Consider the following 15,820-nt stretch of genomic DNA (forward strand, 5'->3'; position numbering starts at 1 on the left):
TTGAACTCATCAAAAAGTTTAATATATGGTACTGATTCATTGTCCTAGCTTCTTCTCTGCTTTTTGTATTATGTTTTTTTCTTTAGAGCCCAACATTGTTTTCCTTTTTTTAATTTTTTTTTTGTGGGGGGGGGGGGGGGGGGTGGTTGGCTTGATCACCTGACACTAGTTTTATTTTTTATCACGAAGATCTTCTTTTGAATTGATAGTATTGACTATTGACCTTGAATAATGCCCATATAGTTCTAATGTTTTCTATTAAGAAGGGCAGATCCTCTGTTTGTGAAAGATTTCAAATGTCCCCAATGTAAGTGTGCTTTTGCAGTCTTACTATGATGGATTACTCTTGAATAACATACCCAGTTCATAAATATTAACTGATTTTCCTATGTCATTAGCAACTTCTGGAATCAGTCATCTTTCATTGTGTTCTTATTTTCCTTAAAAATTCTTTTAGTTTTATAGGAAATCAGTGAATTTTTCAGATGGCTAAAGTAAAGCTTATGGACCACTATTGAATGTGGAGTATGTTATTTCTCTTGGCTCATATAGTCGTATGGATTTTAGCTTTGATGATTTGTATACTTTGATTATTTTTCAAGATTTCATAAGAAGAGAAAAAGCTTAATTTTAGTTCATATACAGATTTGAACTTTTTCATTGGGAGGCATTTTTCAACAATTTTTATATTGATTGACATCAAGTTGTTTTCCTTGAACATATTAAAAAATTTGAATATGATTCACTCTTTGAGGGCTTTGGCATTGTGACTTATGAACTGTTGTGAAAATATTTTTTTTGTTGTTTGTTGGTAAACAATTAGTATTAGTGCAGTTTCATTTGATTAGTGACATGTATAAAGGCAAGAGAGATTCGAAGAAGAACTTTCTAATCTTCTTTCCATGAAGCAGCTCTCATCTAAATCAAGTCAGGGAAATTGTGAGCTTCAGAATGAGATAGGCATGATTTCATGTTTGTAACCCAAATCTTGTGAATCTGTATGGCTGTTGCTCATATATGAGTATATATGGAAAATGACAGCCTCGCATGTGAATTGGTTGGTGAGAATTAAGTACTGCAATTTACTTAATTGATAGATTATAAATGAAAATGGGAGTAGAATCATAAAATAGCATTAAGCATTTAACTATAGGCTAATGGATTTCTCCTTAGCAATGAGCCCAGTAAATTATCAGCTGAAGCTGGACTAGCCAACAAGGCACCAAATTTGTGTTGGATAGCTAAAGGTAACTATATAAAAAGAGCGAGGGAGCTCTTTTTCCTGTAATTTTGTTTGGTTAAGTTTTCTACAGTAATGGTGCGTTTGATTTAGGATAATAATTATATGAAGAGAGAGAGGTGAAAGGGAAGAGAGAGTGGGGGAAGCAAAACACTTTATATCTCTTCTCTCTCTATCTGCTTCCTCAAATCAAATTTCTATCCGAAAAGAAAACCTTGGAAGACAGAGAGGGAAGCAAAACACTTTGTTTTGTTCATTCATTGTTGTGTGTGGAAGTTGAGTGCGGAGAAATTACAAGAACTGAGATCAAGCAGTGATTTTCATGGCAAAAAAATCGTTCTTCAAGAAAACAAATCCATGCCCAGGAGAAGAAATTTCCGACTCTAACCATCAATTAATGCTCAGGTTGGTATTTCCCACCTTTCCTCAAAACTTCTTTTCCTTTCTATATGTGGGTTCTTTAATTATTTTTAGGTCATGTATCTGTTTGGGGAAAAAAATTCTTTGGTTTTTTTCAATTCAATTAGTAGTAGAAAAATTATGCCATGTAATTGATATTTGACATGTACATGTTATTACCTTTTAATTTTTGCTATTCAGCTACTATCGATCACACATACAGCAGTCAGCAGGTAAATCTCTTCGTAACTTTTTTTCCCACTTTGATTCATTCATTCCTTCTATTTGATTCTGTTCTCTCGATAAACTTTTTCCAATTTCCTGTCCTGTCTTTTTAATAGAACAACATCCTAATGAGGTCAGATTTTGGAGGTTCGAGGACATGAAAGCAAATGTCCATAAGGTTCTTTTCCTCTCTTTCTTTTTTGATTTTCTTGGATTTTATGATGTGTGAAAATAATGAATTGTGATTGAGTTAGTAAATAGGTTTGGGATGGAAGAATTTTTTGCATTTAAAGTTTTGTTTTTTTATATTTAAAAAAAAAAAAAATTATAAAAGTGCTTTATGCATATACATGTTTTCAAAAATTCCAAAATGGGCTTTTGTATATTTATTTTATATTTTTGTTCTCTGTGCATAATTTTTCATTTCCTTAATTATTTAGGTCATGGTAATGTTTTTGATGTGTTTGGATTCGGTTAGCTTCTTGTCATGGCATTAGCTATGGTTTGCCATGTTTGGCCAGCTGTCATTGAGTTCATGGCAGCTTGTCCACAATGTGTTGATGGGTTCTTTGCCCAATAATTCTTTAAGTACTTTAGCCTTCTTGCTTAAGCTCCCTTTGTTAGATTGTGTCTCCATCCGTGATGTACAACATCTTGGCTGCTAGAAGTCACAAATATTTTTTAACATATTCAATTGCCAAGTATTATCCTTGTTGTTTTGTTTTTTTTTTTTTGTTTTTCATAAATGATAGATATCTAAATTTATTAATTTGAAAACGGAATTAGTACACTTCTAAACATACTGCATTTACAATAAAGAACAAACTAACTCTATGCTGCTTTACCAGACTAGAAACATAAAGCTTATCAACCAAAAGAAACTATCAGAGTTTCAATGACAAATCCAACAGAACATAAGGGCCCAAGCATTAATTAGTAAAAAGAAATGCAATGAAATGGAGTGGAAAAGAGCAACAAACCCTTATTTGCCTTGAACTTGCAAGATTTTGCATGGTCAGAACTCCTAGAGTTGTCCATGAGGAAAATTTAGAGTTACTCATGCACAACGGTTAAAACAAGATACAACTAATTTACACTTCAGTGAATATAATACATAATAATAGAACTTGTAGAGTTGTTGTGCCTCCTAGTTGTTATGAAGAATCATTAGTTAAAGTTTTTTTGCTTGCTTGTCTTTTAGAAAGACTTGTTATATGAATTGGCATTTGATGGATTGTTAAATGACAAAGATATATATTTTCTCGATGTCTCATTTAATCCATATTCATTGTCACTACTATGACAAAATGTTCCCTTTTTTATGTTTCCTTTATCACTTTATTGATGTTCTGATGTAATTTTAAGGAAAATTCAAAGCTGGTATTAGTTCTGAGAATATGGACTAATGTGTACAACAGACAACATAAAAGCAACCATGGTAATTTCAATTCTTTGTTTCCATTTGTATTTGCTAGCTAATTAAAATGCCTATACTCCTTATCCTTTATTCTTAAAGGAACTAAGAAAAAGATGAGAAAAAAAGGATTAAGGATCTGAATTTTGAAGTTCTTGGATATCTAATCTTTCTCAAACATATAGAATGAAATTATTCTAATTTGGTCCTTTGTATATATGGAAGCTATTTTGGACTTTGGTTGCTTCAATGATGGTATATATAGAATCTCTCAGATTTGATTTTCACAAAAGTAAATATGTACAACTTCACACTTTTTCCTCTAAATCTTCATGCACCTTGCACTCCAAGTTATGGATTTTACTTCTTTTGCTTGATTGGATATAATTTTATAGGTTTTTTCAATTAAAAAATATCAGATTATTGCAATTGTTATTTTAGCTTCAGTACTATGTGATTGTTTTAGTTAATTCAGTTTCATTGTGTTATTTCTTCTTTTTTTGGATAGGTAACGAAAAATTTTATTAAAAAAAAAAAAGCCAACCCGAGTACATTGGGGATGTACTGTGGGGGCAAAAATCAAGAACCAATGATACAATGATCAAGTAAAACAATAATGGAAAAACAAGTAAATTGCGATAAAACCACACTCCAAACAAGGAGAGTATGGCACAAAAAAGACTTAATTTCTAGTAAGGACTGTTCACATCCCTCAAAACATCTAGCATTCCTCTCACTTCAAATACACCACATCAAGCAATGTGGCACGAGTCTCCAAATGCTTGAGTCTTTAAACGCCGATATTGCAATGATGTCTAAACTTACCTTGCCAAGACTCAAACAACTCAATTACCTTATGTGGTATAACCCAGTAAATTCCAAACAAACAAAACACCAAAGACCACAACTCAAATGCTATGGGGCAATGAAGAAGAAGGTGATTCACTAACTCCCCACACCTCTTACACATATAGCACCAATCAAGAACAATGATACGCTTTTTATGAAGGTTATCAATTGTAAGAATCTTCTCTAAGGAAGCAGACCAAGAGAAAAAAGCTAACCTTGGAGAAACCTTTAAATGCCACACCATTCTCCCAGGGAAAGAAGTAAGAGTAGGAGGGTAGAAAGAAAGATAAAATTCTTTAAACTCAAAGCTTCTACTCCTAGCTGGTTTCCAAAGAACCTTGTCAAGGCCAACTCCCCTCGCAGTTGAAGAGTAGACAATGCCCATAAAACGATCAAAAGATTCTTGCTCCCAATCTTGAGGTGGACGAAAAAATCAAACATCCCAATGAATCTTTCTACCAGACCACCCCATAACCTCCGCCACTAAAGCATCCCTTGCCCTACTAAGACAGTAAAGTTCTAGAAAAGCCTCTTTGAGGGTACAATCTCCACACCACACATGCTTCCAAAACTTCACTCTAGTACCATCATCCACCTCATACCATAGAAGTTTAGAAAAGTTCAACTAGCCACTTCTAATAAACCTCTAGAGGCTAACACCACACACACTTGTCACTTTTTTTATGCACCAACCATCGCAAACATTTCCATATTTCGCCTCTATAACCTTTCTCCCTACTAAGACAGGAAAGTTCTAGAAAAGCCTCTTTAAGGGTACAATCTCCACACCACACATGCTTCCAAAACTTCACTCTAGTACCATCATCCACCTCATACCATAGAAGTTTAGAAAAGTTCAACTAGCTACTTCTAATAAACCTCCAGAGGCTAACACCACACACACTTGTCACTTTTTTTGTGCACCAACCATCGCAAACATTTCCATATTTCGCCTCTATAACCTTTCTCCATAAAGCATTTGTTTTTATGTTATACCTCCACAACCACTTGCCTAACAAGGTAGAGTTAAAACTTCTCAACCGTCTTATACCTAGCCCCCGAATCTGCACAAGCCTACAAACCTTAGCCAATTTCACCAGGTGTAATTTAGAATCACCACTAATAACACTCCAAAGAAAATCTCTCTGTAATTTCTCCATGCGATTAGCCACCTTCCCAGGAATAGGAAGAATGGAAAGAAAATAAGTAGGTATGGAGGATAGAGTACTTTTAATAAAAGTTACCTTACCCTTTTAGACAAATAAAGCCTCTTCCGACCTGCTAGTCTCCGCTCCATCTTCTCTAAAATAAGATTTCATATTGAGAGCTCCTTGAATTTAGCACCTAAAGAAAGACCCAAATATTTCAAAGGAAAGAATGCCTACAACCCAACAACCCTATTAGATCATCTAGATTGTGCACGTCTCCAACTGGAACCAACTCTGATTTCCCTAAATTAATTCTTAAATTTGAAACCTTCTCAAATCTGGTCAGAATCTCCCTCAAAGTAATTAATTGATTAGGATCAGCATCATAAAAAATAAGGGTGTTATCTGCAAATAATAGATGAAACACCATTATTGAAGTACCAGTTGTACTGCGTACACAGAATCCCGAAATCTGACTAGCAATTGCAGCCACCTCTAACTTCCTCCAACATACGGCCCAATGCCTCCATAACAACATCAAATAGCAACAGAGATAGAGGATCCCTTTGCCGGATCCCCCTAGAGCTTCCAAAGAAATCCATAGGAATACCATTAAACAGAATGGAATGGAAAACTTAACAGTAGAAATGCAGCTCATAATCCACTTCCTCCACTTCTCTGAAAACTCACAGCGTTGGAGCATATACATTAGAAAACCCCAATTCACATGATCATTTGCCTTCTCCACAACTAAGTTACACAGCACCCCTAGAATCTTTGTCTTCAGTCTACTATCAATACATTCAGCAACAATTAAGACGGAATCCAAAATCTGTCGTCCTTTCACAAATGCATTCTGTGATTCTAAAATAAGTTCATGTGCCACCCTTTGAAACCTATAAGACAACACCTTTGAAATAATCTTATAAATCCCACCAACTAAACTAATTGGCCGGAAATCCTTAACCTCCATAGCATCAACCTTTTTAGGAATAAGGGCAAGAAATGAAGCATTAAGACTCTTCTCAAACATAGCTTGATTATGAAAATTCTAAAACACATCCATAATCTCATTCTTCAAAAAACTCCAGCAAGACTAAAAGAAAGCCATGGAAAAACCATCCGGACCCGGGGCCTTATCACCATTAAAGCCATTAATCATTCCAATTCAGATGTGTTATTTCAACATATCTAAATTGGGTGTTTGCTTTTTGTTTCAATTTTTATTTTTATTTTTAGTTTTATTTTGGTAGCCTTGCTTGGGAAGTTGGAATAATTATATAGGGTGTGTTTTATTTGTTACCTAACATTGATTTACTAGGTTTTAATGTTCTAGATCTATAATCTTATCTAATGGAAACTTTGAAGACAAATATTCCTTTAATATTCTATTCTTTTTTATTTATTTTCTTGCTTAAAAGGGTGTTCACTAAAACTAAGTAAGCTAAACATCGTAGCTAGACATATAAAATATAAGATGATATGGATGGTTGCAAGTATTTGATGAAGAGCTTCAAATATAGCATATGACAACATTCATAGCAAAAACATAAAATATTGTGATAATGTCTTAGCAAAACTCAATTGCTTCTATAAATTAAAAAAAAAAAAAAAAAAAAAAAAAAAAAAAAAAAAAACTCAATTGCTTATTGTTGGAAAATGATATATAATCATTCTTAGAAGATTTTATTGAGTAGATATTGCCTTTAACAAATAAGTTCTTAAAAACTATCATGTAGATATTGCCTTTAACAAATAAGTTTTTAAAAACTATCATAATATAATAGAGATTCATATTTGAATAACTACTCTAAAGTTGTGTAATTAAAATTCTTATATGAGTGAGATTAGCATTGTATAACACATTTATTTTTGTACATAGTTTCATATTTAATAAAAATTTTATCTAATTTTCTCATTCAAGGGGCAGTCCCCACGTGCCTTGCAGTGCCTACCAAACTGTAATAAATAAAAAGTGATAAAAGAACAAAATAAAACTGATTGTCTATAGCTTAGAAGACAACCAAAATACTGGCGGTAATGGATGTGACTGGATATGGTTCAAATTTGAATCACCTGAGCCGCGATTGCCATCTTCTACTTCTAAAGCCCTGCAATCCCAACAAGATGGTTCCATAGTCAATAGATTTCTCGACAGGTATTTTTTGGGTGCAGGTTCACAATCTACCCCTTAAATGGTTGAGTAAAGAAAATGTGTTTATAATTGGGGAATTACCAGCTAAGAAGAGTTATGTTGGTACAAATAGGAAATATATGAGACTAAAAGTCGAGATTGATGCTAATGAGCCTCCATGAGACTATGATATGGTTTCTATTTGAATTGACATCCATTCCTCAACCTTTGAATCCATTTCAAGTTTGAATATATTTTGGACTTTTGCTTTGAAAAGATCTGTTGCATTCTCTGATGCATGTCAGAAGAAAAACAAGTTGATGAAGTAAATCATAGAACTGATCTTAATTTTTTTTTTTTAAAGTAAAAAAAAAAATATATGAAAAGCAATGAAAGTGGCGGCACTCCTGTGATTTCTACAATTTTTACCAACAATTATTTTGTGATTGATTGTAAGTACGAAGTGTTTGTTTAAGAACAATTTATTCATTTTTTTTTTCTTTGGCTGGAAGTGTGTAAAAGTATGCTTTTACTTTTAAAAATTGAGAAAAAATTGAAATTTTAAAAAGTTGTACATAAAAACTATGAGCACTCACATCATGTATATAATAGAAAAATATGTAAATTTACATAACTTTACCTAGAATTGACTCGCATCAAAATCAAATAGTGTAAAAGTGTAAATGTACAAATTAGTTACATTAACTCTTTATATTTAGAGCATTGACAACAAGAGAGGTATAATTGATATAATGCCATTTTAGCAACTAAAACACTAAAATATAGTCTACAATAAAGATGCTATACTTAAAAAAAATAGCAATTGAGCTACAGTAAGTTGCCAAAGATGGCAAGTTATTGTAGCTATAAACTTTAAAAAAAAGAAAAAAGGTTCTTTCTCTCTCCTATTTTCTTTAAAAAAACTTTTCTTCTCTCCCTCTCTCTCAAAAACTCTTAGTGAAATGCGAGATTAGGATAGATGAGATCGATGCAACATGAGCTAGTGGTGGTGGTTGAAATCGGCAACAGTGTCGATGGTGATTCAGTGGTCTAGATTGGTTATGGGCAGCGGTTTCTCTCTTCCCTTTCTTCTTCTTCTTTTTTATTTTTATTTTTTTTAAATTCTTTTTCTATGGCGAAAAATCTCTCTTCTTATTGTGTGTTTGGTTATTGGTTGACAGTGGGTGGTGGCCAGTGGCAGTTCTAGGAATTTTTTTTATGATGATCACTAAGAAATTTCAATCATACAAAATCTAATAAAGTAATAACTTGAATATTTGCTATAATTGCGAGTCAAGTCACTAAGGAGAGCAAAATTGTTGCGATTGCAAAGCCAAAGAGTATAATTGTCATTATTATAAAAAAGAACCCACAACCACAGTATTTTTCGCAGTACCATTTTTTAAGGAAAAATGAAATTATATATTATTTTATTAAATAAATTGAATGATCTACAAATTTAAATGATTAGTGATTTTTATTTTTTTTTATTTTATAATAGGCTTTTTGTTGAACAATTTGCTCATTTGTTATTGTTTGGTCTTGTCTTGTTTTTGTTTGGTTTATATTTGTTGCTTTTTGGGCTAATATTTATTATTGTTATTTAAGGTTTTTTTTTTCTTTAAAAAAAAAATTATAAAAGGGATTAAGGATTATGATGGGGGGAGGGGATAATTTTGGAATAAAGTTATGTTTACAACATTTTTACAATAAATCTTATGCAAAAAATTGTTATTTCTGGGTAAAAAAATAATATCGGTATTTGGGTCAAATTAGAATTAGTAACAGCTTATTATATTGAATTTGTTGTGAAATTATTGTAAAAATGTTGTGAATGTAATATAACTCTTGTTTTTGTTGAACCCAAATTTTTGTAATTCTTAAATCAGGGTGTTCAACATTTTTATTAGAGTGGTCACAATAGGTTAGTTTTGATGGAATAATACATGTTTGTATTGCATACATATGCAGCGGAAAATTAACAGATCTACTTCATTCGCAATTGATAACATGTACAATGTAAATTTCAGAATACAAGAACAAGAGTGTACTTTGGTGTGGTGAATTTCAAAACAAAGATTAGAAGTATTTGGGAATACTTTTAATCTTTACTGCAATTCCACTAATGCCCAAGAAGTGTGATCTCTCAATCAGTTTATATAAATGTATTTAAGAGAGAATTAAAGAGTGTCCAACACTCACATACAAATCATTTTATCCTCTCTTAAAATTTTGTATGTTTCTCTCCTTATAACTGATTATCTAATTAGGCTAGCCTTTTAGGTTTTTTCAATTGGGTTTTAGTATATAGCTTGGAGTGAGACCAAAAGGGAACAAATAAGACACTAGCTTTAATGGGTCTTGGGCTTTTCTGTCAACTTCTAACAAGTCCAAAATTACCATTAATTATATTTAATACCACTATATAAATATAATTACACTCTAAGCTTTATTAATAAATTATATCCCAAGACTTTATTATACATGCAACCCCTTCATAAAATATTCGTAGTAATATAAAATTATGAATGTAGATTGTCATTTTGTAGATTACTACATCTTAATTTTTGAGTACTCGGTTTAATCCTTCAAGTTATTCATTATATATTTATGAAATCCAATTTCATAAATATATATACACTTTAGTAACTCTTTACTAAAGTAGTTAGGCTTAACATTTTGAATAACCAAACCCATTAAACTTATCTCAAGGGAATATTTTATATCTCCGTTAAGAGATTATGAATTCCATTTTAAAAATATATGTTCCATTAATACTAAATGTGGCTGCCAAACATACTGAGGTTTTGATCATGACTTTAGATCTCATTCCTGATATATCAAAGAAACTTACAATTTATAATTAGGTCCATTGTTCTCTCAGGATTAAGAGTTCATGAAACTAGAAGTCGTGAGATTTATTATTCATTTGACAGTCGTCAGGAGAATAATAAATCTTACAGCGGTCTAGTTCAATATGTCTTAACTCTTAAAACATATCAACATATTAACTAGAAGTCTCCACTTCCATGATCAAGACAAAATATATTAGTTGATATGTTATAGTCTTCGTAGAAGAAATGCCCAAGTTCATCACTGACTACGAACTAAAATTCTGAGTTTACAAAGAACTTGTGACTTATGCTGTGACTTTTCACATAAATCACATACTATGCATCTCATGGACTATATGATAATGTCCGAATATTCATGTTATCATTATTTTAAATAATAATAAAACAACATAATATTAATCACACAATAATAAAACAATATTAAATTATACATAATGTCATACATAGCATCATACAATAGGATTTAAGGGCACTAATCCTAGCATTCTCCCATTTGCCCTAAAGACTATTGTGCACTAATCTAACTCCCATTCCCTCCAAATGTTACTTGAAAGTCCTTTGAGGCAAGGCTTTGGTAAAGTGATTTGCTAGATTATTTGCACTTTCAATCTTTGCTACTATTACATCTCCACGAGCAATATTGTCTTGAATGATGTGGTACTTTCTCTCAATGTGCTTTCCTTTCTTATGATTCCTTGGATCTTTGGATTGTGTAACTGCTCCACTATTGTCACTAAACAATGTGATAGGAACTTGCTCCATTCTCACAACACCAAGACCAGAAAGGAATTTCTTGAGCCAAAAACAGCTTCCTTTGCCGCTTCACAAGTAGCAACATATTTAGCTTCCATGGTGAAGTCGGCAATATAAGATTGCTTAACACTCCTACAACTTATGGCTCCACCTCCCAAGGTGAACACACAACTTGAAGTGAACTTTCTGAAATCAAGATCTGATTGAAAATCTGAATCTGTATTATCAATGGGAATCAAATCCTCACACCAGTAAACAAGCATATAATCTTTCGTTCTCCGTAGATACTTGAGAATATGCTTTATAGCTTGCCAATATTTTGGTCCTGGATTTGATTGATATCGGCTGACCATGCTAACTAAATAGCAGATATCTGGTCTAGTACAAAGCATGACATATATGAGACTTCCTACTGCAGAAGTATAAGGAACTTGTCTCATCATATTTTCTTCCTCAAGAGTCTTAGGCCTTTGGTCATCAAAAAGAGGAACTCCATTTCTGAAAGGAAGCAATCCTTTCTTGGAGTTTCGCATGCTAAACCGTTCTAGAACCTTGTCTATATATCCAGCTTGTGACAAGTTTAACATCTTATTCTTGCAATCTTGCCAAAGCTTGATCCCTAGAATAAAGTTAGCCTCACCTAAGTCCTTCATATCAAATTGGCTAGACAACCAAACCTTTACTGATTATCCCTACATCATTTCCAATAAGTAGAATATCATCAACATAAAGCACTAGGAACGTTACTACTTTATCTCGATGTCTTTTGTACACACATGGTTCATCAAGATTTTGTTCAAAATCAAATGACTTGATTGCTTGATCAAATCTGATGTTCCATGACCTAGATGCTTGCTTAAGTCCATAAATAGACCTTTTTAACTTGCATACCATATGCTCTTAATTCTTTGCTATGAAATCTTTTGGTTGCATCGTACAGATTTTTTCTTCAAGACCTTGACATCCATTTGCCAAATGTCATAATCATAATGAGCAACAATGGATAAGAGAATTCTGATAGATTTAAGCATTGCTACTGGTAAAAAAGTTTCTTTATAATCAATACCTTATTTTTGTGTATACCCTTTCGCCACTAGCCTTGCTTTAAAGGTTTCAACCTTTCCATCTATCCCTTTCTTCCTCTTGTAAACCCATTTACAGCCAACAAGTTTAATGCCATTAGGTGCCTTTACAAGATCCTAAACTTAATTGGAATACATTGAATCTAATTCAGATTTCATAGCTTTGACCCAATGATGTGCATCTATATCATTCATTGTCTCTTCATAAGTGTAAGGATCAGTTTCGGCCTCTTCTGAGATAGTTTCATAAGTTTCTCCCAGACCTATAAATCTTATAGGTGGCCTAACAATCCTCCCACTAAGACGAGGCTCCGGTGTACTAGTTATCTCATGAGTAATATCTTGTGGTGTATCCGATACAATCACATCATCCCTAGTTTTATCTATAGGTTGTTCATTTACAGATTCATTCATTTCAGCCAAAACAACTTTACTTCTAAGAGTATAATCATTCATATAGTCATTTTCCAAGAATTTGGCATTTGTACTAACAAATACTTTATTATTTTTATGACTATAGAATAAACCTCCAACAGTTCCTTTTGGATACCCTACAAAGAAAACAACTTCTGCTTTAGATTGTAAATTGTCAGACTTTCCTTTTAACACGTGTTGGACAACCCCAAATATGGAGATGTCTCATACTAGACTTACACCCATTCCACAACTCTACAAGTGTTTTAGGAACAGACTTTGAAGGTATTAAATTCAAAAGATACTTTGTAGTATTTAAGGCATATCCCCAAAAAGAAATTGGTAGAGTCGAATAACTCAACAAGGACCTAACCATATCTAAAAGAGTGTTATTCCTTCTTTATCCTACACCATTTTGTTGTGGAATTCTAGGTGCAGTCAATTGGGATATAATCCCATTTTCAGTTAAGTATTTGTCACCATGATCAGATTGAATGGCTTTTATGTGTTTACCTAATTAATTCTCAACTTTAGTCCTAAACTCTTTGAATTTTTCAAAGGTTTCGGACTTCCGTTTCATTAGGTACACATAACCAAATCTAGAGTAATCATTAGTGAAAGTAATGAAATACTCATAGCCACCTCTTGCTTGGGTTGACATCGGACCACATACATTTGAATGTACTAGTTCTAGCAAATCTTGGGCTCTTCTACCTTTTGCATTAAAATGTCATTTGGTCATTTTACCCTCCAAACAAGATTCACAAACTAGAAATCTATCAAAGTCCAATGGTTCTAAGGGACCATCTTTGATCAGTCTTTGAATCCTGTTTGAATTAATATGACCCAAACGTAAATGCCAAAGATATGCATCATTAGTAGAAGGAAACTTTCTTTTTAATGATTTCACATGCGAATTATTATCTAATTCAGAATTATATAATTCATGTTTATCGGGAGTTAAAATATAAAGATCATCCACAATATTGCTAGAACAGATAAACATTTTACCCTTCTTTATTACAACATTGTCTTTAAGGATAACACAATATCCATGTTTACCTAAATAAATTGCAGAAATTAAATTCCTACGAACATTAGGTACATACAAACAGTCTTCCAATATTAAAACCCTAGACTCAAAGCATAAATTAAACACTCCAATAGCTACAACCGGAATCCTGCTCCCATCAGCCAAAGTAAGAAACAATTCCCTTTCATTCAGTTTTTTGGTCTCCTGGAACCCCTGCAAAGAATTGCAGATATGATTAGTACAACTTGAATCCACACACTAGGAATCCGTGGGATTTTGTACGTGGAATTAACTTTTCATATCCTTATAATTGGCAGCTCTAAATTTTGGACAATTCTTCTTCCAATGTCCTTTCTCACCACAATGGAAACACTTTCCTATGATTTTCTTTCCTATGATTTTCTTTCCTTTGTTGGCAACTCCTAAGGCAATTTGTTTACTACCTTGCTTGGTGAAGTCCTTCTTCTTCTTCTTACCCTTGCCTTTCGACTTAGGTTGAGAAGTAGAAGCTTTAGCCATATTAGCATCAACACTGGATGTATTAAGAATGCCTTTTGCCACTACCAATTCATTCACTGCCGCTACCAATTCATTCACTAATTTAGACAATGAATAAATCTTTTTGTTGATATTATAATTAAGTCTAAATTCCTTGAATGATTTTGGTAGTGACTGGAGTATCATATTCATTTGGGATTCCCCATCAATATCGGCACCTAAAACTTCCTAGTGTATTCAGATTAGAGATCATCTTAAGACAATGCTCCCTAATTGAAGTGCCATTAGTAATTTTGGTTTTATAAATTTTCCTCATAGTTTCTTGCCTTACAAAACAGCCTTGTTCCCCAAACATCTCCTTCAGACTTAGCATAATGTCCGAAACTAGTTCTACATCTTGCGTTTGATGTTGTAGAACATTCGAGATAGATGTTAGGCTATAGCACTTGACCATCTCATTAGATTTCTACCAATGATCATATCGTTGTTTTTCCTCAAGAGGAGCATCTAATGATGGAAAGCTAGGACATGGTTGAGTAAGCACATATTTGTGCTCTTTAGTTGTAAGAACAATGTCCAAATTTCTTTTCCAGTCAACATAATTAGACCCAGTCAGTTTTTTATTATTATTAAGAATAGTAACAAGTGGGCTAAATGATGCCATGATCAAATCTGAAAACAATAAACATGAATATTATAAGTAAACTGGACATTATCAATTTAGCATATAAACATATAGTATAAAACCTTAATAAAACCATAATATAATATATGCAACGACAACCCAATTCCATATTTAATATTCCTTAGCATAGAGTGAACATTAAATACTATGATTGATTGAGAATTATTCTCATAATTAGTGTTATCATGATAACTCTTATCAAACACTAATAATATTCTGTTATAAATTTGGCCTCTAAATAATAATAGTAAGAACTTAGCATAGAGGATACTATAATATTTAGTCTAATATATACCATTATCTAGAATCATGTGTTTCATCCCTTTAACAGGTTTATCTTGTAGTACCATGATACAAAACACCTTCCGCATGAAATGCAAAGCTCGAAGTCAAGACAAGGTGTTTGATCAAACCACTATAAACCAGGAAATCCAATCTTGTAGGACCATGAAATAAATACTCTCCACATGGTATGCTAAGCTTGAAGCAAAGACAAAGTATATATTTCATACTACTATGTATCGACAATGGAGGCCGTGAGATCCAATTCTTGTATCTCTCTCCCACTAGATGTTTTAAAAGAAAGGTTTTTAATTATAAAACATGTGTAATCTAATTACACATAGCCTTGCTCTTTATACACGTGAAAACACTTAGGAAAAATTCTGAATTCCCAGTTTTCGATTGATCGAATGTGTATCTCGATTGGCCGAAAAATTAAAAAATTGTCACAAAACAATCTACCTGGTTTGATTGATTCTCGATCGCTTCTCAATCGATTGAAAAAGAAAATTCGATCGATCGACTAGCAATCGAATATCAATCGAATCAAACTTGACAATCTGCCTGGCTCAATCGGTACTCAATCGCTTTTCGATCGATCGAAAAAGAAAATTCGATCGATTGACTAGCAATCGAATGTCAATCAAACCAAGACAGATTGATCATTGTTTCACTCGATCGATTGAAAGCAATTTTCGATCGATCGAATCTCGTGAAACTTGAATTTTCCAAAATTTTTCTAAGACAGTTTTCAATAGTTTTTCATGAACAAACAATCATCATATGAACATGATAGATAGAAATTGATA

At 32.8% G+C, this 15,820-nt stretch overlaps 1 long non-coding RNA gene across 2 annotated transcripts; it reads left to right on the plus strand.

Annotated features, from left to right (window-relative positions):
- The first annotated feature begins 824 nt into the window (after positions 1–824).
- On the plus strand, positions 825–15,304 carry LOC115989489. Of its 2 annotated transcripts, XR_004091961.1 has the most exons (4): positions 825–1,645; positions 1,841–1,872; positions 1,981–2,042; positions 15,061–15,304. It is a non-coding gene; the product is annotated as an uncharacterized LOC115989489 (long non-coding RNA). The 2 variants fall into 2 exon arrangements; XR_004091960.1 differs by lacking the exon at positions 15,061–15,304 and having other exon boundaries at positions 1,981–2,130.
- The last annotated feature ends 516 nt before the right edge of the window (positions 15,305–15,820 follow it).

This window comes from Quercus lobata, chromosome 5 (genome assembly GCF_001633185.2).
Source record: "Quercus lobata isolate SW786 chromosome 5, ValleyOak3.0 Primary Assembly, whole genome shotgun sequence".
NCBI lineage: Eukaryota > Viridiplantae > Streptophyta > Magnoliopsida > Fagales > Fagaceae > Quercus > Quercus lobata.